Source organism: Cyprinodon variegatus, unplaced genomic scaffold, assembly GCF_000732505.1.
Source record: "Cyprinodon variegatus isolate N-32 unplaced genomic scaffold, C_variegatus-1.0 Scaffold476, whole genome shotgun sequence".
Taxonomy (NCBI): domain Eukaryota; kingdom Metazoa; phylum Chordata; class Actinopteri; order Cyprinodontiformes; family Cyprinodontidae; genus Cyprinodon; species Cyprinodon variegatus.
Genome location: NW_015150929.1, coordinates 456,647 through 464,036, shown reverse-complemented (window position 1 = coordinate 464,036; position 7,390 = coordinate 456,647).

Genomic DNA, 7,390 nt, shown 5'->3' with positions numbered 1-7,390 from the left:
TACCTACCTACCTACCTACCTACCTACCTACCTACCTACCTACCTACCTACCTACCTACCTACCTACCTACCTACCTACCTAGTTAATAAATGGTCATTTTAAATTCTCCTTACTATATGAAAACATTTTTACAGTACATTGGGCTGCAATAAGCAGCCACCAATCAATGTCCTCTCTAATCTCACACTAAAACACTTGTTGGAACAATATCAACTATAGAAAGGTGTATCATTTTATCCATATAATAATTGAATCTGATTACCTGGTTAGCAAATAAAGCATAAACATCATAAACCTTTGTGAGAGTAACATTTAACCAAGTTGAATTTAGGTATCTAGCTGTTTGCAGCAATTATTGACAGAAGTTAAGCCTCCACCAAAGTGTAATTATACCAAAGCAGGCACCCATTGGGAGGGAAGTGTCGCACCACCTCAGGGGGTGCAGATTCTCACAGGTTAAACTTAGAGCGAGAAGCGTGGGCTGCAAATCCACCTGCTATTCTCCAATAAACCCAGCAAAATGCTGCAGAGAAGAACTTGATGGACAAACAGACAAAAATATTAGCATGTGTGCCAAACCTTTACCCAGACATTTGAAGCTGGGAGCCTGTCTGGAATACGGATGGAATCTGCTTTAGGATTCTTAGAACTTAGCTTTGAGAGATGGAGGGAATGGAATATTGTTGTCATCCATAGTAAAATCTCAGACACCCACTATCTGTCAGGGGCTCAGCATTTAAAACACTGGAAATGATGATTGGATAGAAATTGTGAAAGCAGCAAAAACAAAACACCATCCAGGGGAGTTGTTGTGATGCAAATGTCTTCAAGTTAATTTTTCTTATTTTTTAACTTAGTAGAGCTATTAAATTATTAGTTGTTATTAATTTCATTATACTCACAAGACATTACATAGATTTTTATTATTGAAGGGCAGCTAACAAATTAATCTTGCAGGAAGTAGGAAACATTAAAGGGGAAAAGATGATTACTAGATGCAGCATTTGGACATTGGGCAAGTAAAATTTACATAGAAACATCAAAGGTTTGAATGGTCATACTCTTAAAGAGGAATTATGTAAGTTATAGCATATGTCTATTAACAAATAAATGAGTTTTAAAAAAAACTTTCTCCAGGACAATGACACAAACAGAGATATTTTTCAGTTTCCGGATGAAGAACTGAACATTGCTCTGTAAGATCTAGCGGTGCTTTAAACCTCTCAACATGTTTCTCCCTAACCTGACAGCTGTGTCCCTTGGTCTTTGTATTTTGTTTTTGTTCCTTTTAAACTCTAACATGCTCTACTTTGTTTTGGTAAATCACAAATATCCCAATTAATGGCTGTAGTTCAAAGTTTTAACATCACAAGCTATGAAAAGGTTTAATGAATACCATTTGGAAGAGAGGGTTATTATTAGTTGTCATGTCAAGAGGTTAAAAATAATATTTTGATTAAAAAAAACAAAAACATTTTAAACAAATTAAAATGAAAAGGACAATAATAATTATGCATCTAAATCTTTTCTAGAATCATAAAAGCACCCTGAGCCCTTTCATCAGCTATCATTTGCAGATAGTGTGAAAAGCAGTGTGAAAGAAAAATGTGATATTAAATGTTTAAGATCAAAAAACTTTAACAGATAAGATATTTGTAAACCTATTTTTGCTAAAATTAAAGCCAGTAAAGGAAATGTAGTGAGTAATCTTATTTAATGCATCAGCTTGAAGCTTTTTGCTGTGTCACATGGTTTCAATTAACTAGTAATGAGATCTCGGTCTACTAAAGATTACTTAATTATTCATGGTGATTAATTATTTTTCAGCAATGGACCAGAGACCCATCCAAGGTTGGACCACCTCCCACCCCTCAACATGAAGGGATTAGCAGCTTAGCTAGACAAATAGTAGATTCTCTCTTATACTTCCAGAGACCAGTTTTATTGAAGCTAAAAGGTAGATCTGAGATTTACCCTTTTACTCCATTAGAACTGTAAGAAGCCAAAATATAATAATATTGAAGCTCAACATTGTTAGTCATAGAGAAGCTTCTTTCAAGAACCAATTTATTGAAACCAGATTTACCTGTAAAAAGGAAAAAAAAAAACATCCTTGCAAAAAGATGCTTTCTCTTAGCAAAAATGTTTACTGTTTAAGTCCTTTGTCTTGGGCACCAGCAATGTTTGTCATTTATATTTGTGCTAACGGTGCTGACAAGCTCTCCTCTTGCAAGTAAACAAGCAAAAAAACAGCAACGACGCAGTGACCTTACCCTATGGAAATTTAGAGGGACAGCTGGAAGTAGCTGGGATAATTGGATTCACTTGTCCTTTGGACACAGTTCAGTTGACTGTGTCGACTTTATTGCAGGTCAGTGATGGAATGCCAGCTGCTGGGACAGATAGAAGGCTAAAGGAGCATTTCCAGAGAGTTCATGCCCATGAGTGATGGTGCAGTTTATTCAAACTTTGAAGCATTTTCTCCTCCACTTCAGCATGATTGTGCTAACGGTAGCACTCAGGTGGCCACCATTAACTGCATCAACATGCATGAAATTCCTTTTGGTCATTACCAAAGAACAGAGTAATTTTAAGTCTTGAAGTTAAGGTACAAAGATCAACCCAAACAAGTATAAATAGCATAAAGATTATTCAGTCTGGATGAATAGATCAATTTTGCTTATGCATCATGATGACTTGCCATTCTTCTTTCAGTTATTTCCCAGATCAGAACTCTGTCTTCACTGCATATATTCTGGCGAAGCAATATTGAGAGGCAGTGATTAAAACTGAGATCAGTACCAATAGTGAAACTTTAATAAGAGGGAATTAGTCAAGTTTAGTTGTCATGTGGGGAGCCTAAAGGAGAAGTCCAGTCAGCAATGAAAAATCAATGGATCATTATCTATACCTAAAACTAATATGTTTACCATGATTAAAAGAATTTAGTGTTAATCAGTAAAAATAATAACAATAATTTTCGTCATGATCACTGAGTGACCGGACATTTTAGCACTATTATAGTAACACCTCACTACTGACATCTTTCGGCAGTGACGTCATGGTGTGGTAAGCTTTACAAGCAAAATCAATGTGAACTACTACTTGGGGCGACAGTGGCGTTGGATGTAGGAATTTGCCCTGAAATCGAAGGGTTGACGGTTCAAGCCTCTGACTTTCAGTGTCGTTGTGTCCTTGGGCAAGACACTTCACCTGTATTGTCTACTGATGGTGGTCAGAGGGCCCGGTGGCGCCAGTGTACGGCAGCCCTGCTTCCGTCAGTGAGCCCCAGGGCAGCTTTGGCTACAATGTAGCTTGCCACTGTGAATGGGTGAATGAATGTAGTGTAAAGCGCTTTGGTCAAGTCTCCTAACTTGAATAAAGGCGCTATATAAGTACATGCCATTTACCAACTACTAGGCACATCTGCAATCAACAACAAAAATTTATATAGCACTTCACTCTTGAAGTTCGTGAGAGCTATAGTTAAATTGACGATGCCCATGTGAATGGCTGTTGGATGTTGTAATACAACGGGTAAAAGTAAAATAAGTAAATTTGTTATTTCACCTTTCCGATTCCTTGTCCTCCACGGACAGCTTCGTCGTTGGATAGCCAACTTGATGAGAAAGGATTTGCCATCAATCTTCTGGCCAGAAAAAAACCCTCATAATATGTAGCCAACATTTCAAAGAAGAATGTTTTCAAGATGTCTTGGATAATAGCGCTTTGTGAAAAACACCAGATACAGCACTGGGACTTGATTCACAGCAGACACCGCACCGTGACGTCAAAAACCGGCAGGTGGCAGTACAAACATGGATGTCACCAGTAAAGCACATTCAAATGAAAATTACTCTAAATAAAACTCTTATCATTTATTGAAAAGTATGTAACAATGTCATATTTAAATTATTTTCAGAAGTTTGAATTCTGAATATGACTAAAACCTCTCCTTTAAGGTAAGTTTCCACTGCCACATTTCCACTACTGATGATCAGTGTTAGAGAGACAGAAAGAGAGAGAGAGAGAGGAAAAGCTGGTGAGGCAAAGACAGGCAGGATTAAGAGGTAAGATTTGGATCCTGGTAGAGTGTGGTCAAATGGTGAAAAAAGCTGTCAAAACAGTAAGTTGTAAATCATATTAAAGAAATGGAGATCAAGTAAAGCTTGCAAATGTTCTGTCCCAAATGATACTTCATCTGAGGGCTTGTGTCTGTTGGTCGAATAAATATTAAGCAGACATATTTTTATGAAAAATCTAATCTCACCCAATCTGGAAGGGTGCGCCCAGTTACCCTGCAATGGTAACTCATCTTGGCCACTTGTATTCCTGATCTTGTCCTTTCGGTCATTACCCAGATCTCATGACCATAGGTGAGTGTAGGAGAGTAGATAATTGGTAAATCGAGAGCTTTGTCTCCAGACTAAGCTCCCTCTTCAGCACAACAGTCCGATACAGTGACCTCATCGCTGCTGACACCGCCCCGATCCGTCTGTCAATCTCAAGCTCCATATGTCCCTCACTCTTCTGGCCATAAGGATAACTATATAACTACCCATATAAATAACCTGTGCAATAACCCTTTATAATAATCCTGTAAATAAGATACTTCAGCTGTCATATACATATATCATGTACACACTGTATATACTGTATATACCCCATACACCTTCTCTTCCATTTGGCACCTTCTTGTTTTTGAACCTATCTAACGAGTACATTTCTCCACTGTGAAAGCAATAAGGTCAATCATTCAATTCTTTGAGTATAGATCCATACTAGTTTTTGCTGGGGATAGATTGTATATTATTAGCCTTTTAACTATTGTAAAATTTGCATTTAAGAGTTTGGATTTAAGAATTCAGGATTTTTGGTCATACCAGTTCAGGGGATTCATCTCCAAAAGAAACAGTTGAAGTACCATTGGAAATCTAAGTGGCAGTCAGCTCCTCCGTTCCTCAAGGAAACACCTCAACCTGGGTAAACCCTGTCCACCCTCCAACGAGCAACTCAATTACTGGAACAACCCACACCGACTGAATTCAGAGAAAGACATCTTTTACTGGAAACATGAGTCCCGTTGCCTTTATTCCTTTTTGCAAATCAAAGCTCAAATTTCCCACTTAGCATGAACTAATTACAGGAACTTCCCCTTCACTTTTCAGTCCTGGTTCGCCAGTGTTCAGAGCAGCACAGGACCCATCTCTACCAGTTCTCTATAAACCTGTTAAACCTGTTTGGTTTCCTGCATGTGGGTCAGATCTTGGAATCAAATCATGAGATTTAATATTTGTGCATTTCTAACTTCTGGGCCTCATTTGACATTTGCAAGGTTTGTGGCAATTCAGAGTAAGTTCTACTATAAATGTTATATTTCTATATTCATATTTCCCATGTTTTAGCTGAGATCTGCACAAGGAAGTCATGAAACTAGCGTGACCTCTTCTGGAAGAACCTGCTTAGGTTGGGGCACAATTCCTCTAAAGATATATCTCTTTGGAACGGGTGATTGAGCACAATTAGATTAGTTTTATCTTTTCTCTTGAAATTCCCTTTAATGACGAAATTAGGTTTTATTGTTTGCAGCAAACACTAAATAAGACTCATGCAGAAGCATTTTCATGTTGCTGTTGTGTACACAAAGATATATAACTACTCAAAGTATCTACTTACTGTAGTACTCAAGGTGGCATGGCATTTTTTCTAAAGCATTACTCAGATTATATTTGGTCTCTAAACAAAATATCTGTGATTGCTTTTGTTCTTCTCCATGCATGTGCACAACCCTTGTATAATTTTAACTTATGTATTGCCAGAGGGGGAAAAACTCAATTAAAAACTCTTGAAATGCAATGCTGCTTAAGAAGGACCAAGAGAAGGAATAAGCATATAAAAGTCAGAAACCAACTGTACCTAACTGTACTGACAACCTGGGTATTAGCGTTATGGCAGCATGGTGCAGAACAAAGCACTTCACTTTCCTTTAGCATTACAACAGAGGCTTTTCCACCATATAGAATCTGTAATATTTCTGTCTGCTCTCTTCTTTTATTAGCTAATGGTAGACAAAAGTAAACCAAATCACATTATTAGTGGTTCAGAAAGAGGATTTCTTTTTCGAATCCACTTCCTGAAGTGGATTAATACAGTTTACCTAGCATCAGTTTTTCTCCTGCTATGCATCTAGAAATTGCAATTTTATGCAACCAATAGACAGTCAGAAAGTTAAGTGAACTGAAAGGAATTAAAAGTTTTTTTTTCTTTTAACGAAGAGAAGCTGTCAGACATGATTCTTCTCAGGCAAACTATCTTTTCTCTTTTAAAGAGATTTCATTTTCACCTCACTCCTTTTTTAAATAACGAGTGTAAGCTAATACCTAGAGGCAGACAGAGGAATAATTTACACTATTGAGATGAAAAAAATGTCAGAGAATTAATTACAGCATTAAAGGTGCAGATAGCAACAGTTGCGGCGTCTCTAAGAAAGGAAAACAGAGACAGAAAGTAAAAAAAGAGGGAAAAAAATTATTGGTGTGTCGAAAGTTATCTCAGCCCTGCAGCATAATGGGAGTGTTAAACACAGCTAAACACTTCAAAGCGCAGTTCAGCACAGGAGAGGCATTAAGCGGAACAACTTTTATTTCTGAATGCGAGGTGAGGATCACCTGCACTCTCTCCCCCTCTTTCTTTTAGTTCCAACTTCAGCAGATGTTCAGCAGTTTCAGCCCTATGTTCATGTAAACAGGAAGATGGCAGTCTTTCATCTCCAGCTGATTTCTGCGATGTTATTATTTTGACTGAGGGTGACAGCAGCTGTCAAGGCTGTCAAACGGTTCGGTCTGCTGGATATCAAACTGCAAGTTATAGCGCAACTGGTGACATGCTCGATCAGCTATTAAAGAGAAATCACTGTCAGTGCTTTATGGCTGATGACAATCAGTTCTCCCTAGGAGGAGCTCATAGGACCAATTGGAGTCAAGGTGATTGCAAGATAAGTTTGCAGCTTGATGAGCACTTTATCTGGCTTTTTTTAGTTTAAAGGAATGTATTTTCATTTTCACAACTGTGTTCAGGCTTGTACCTCAGAAAAGAAAAATCTAGTTCTGTTGTAAACAAAAAAAGTGGAGAGAAAAAAATGAGCATTAACCCAAAGTTGCCAATATGAAAACGATTACAAAGGCTTATGCTGAAATCATAATTTATGTTACAAAGGCTCTTTCTCCTGTGAGAGGACTGGGCAGCCAGTCAGTCTTTGGGCGGTGTTGATGACCCGTTGGAGCTGTTTCTTCTCTGCTGCAGTGCAGCTGGAGAACCACAGCGAGATGCCGCAGCTCAGCACCGACTCCACCGTGCAGCGATAGAAGGTCCGCAGCAGCTCTGGTCGTA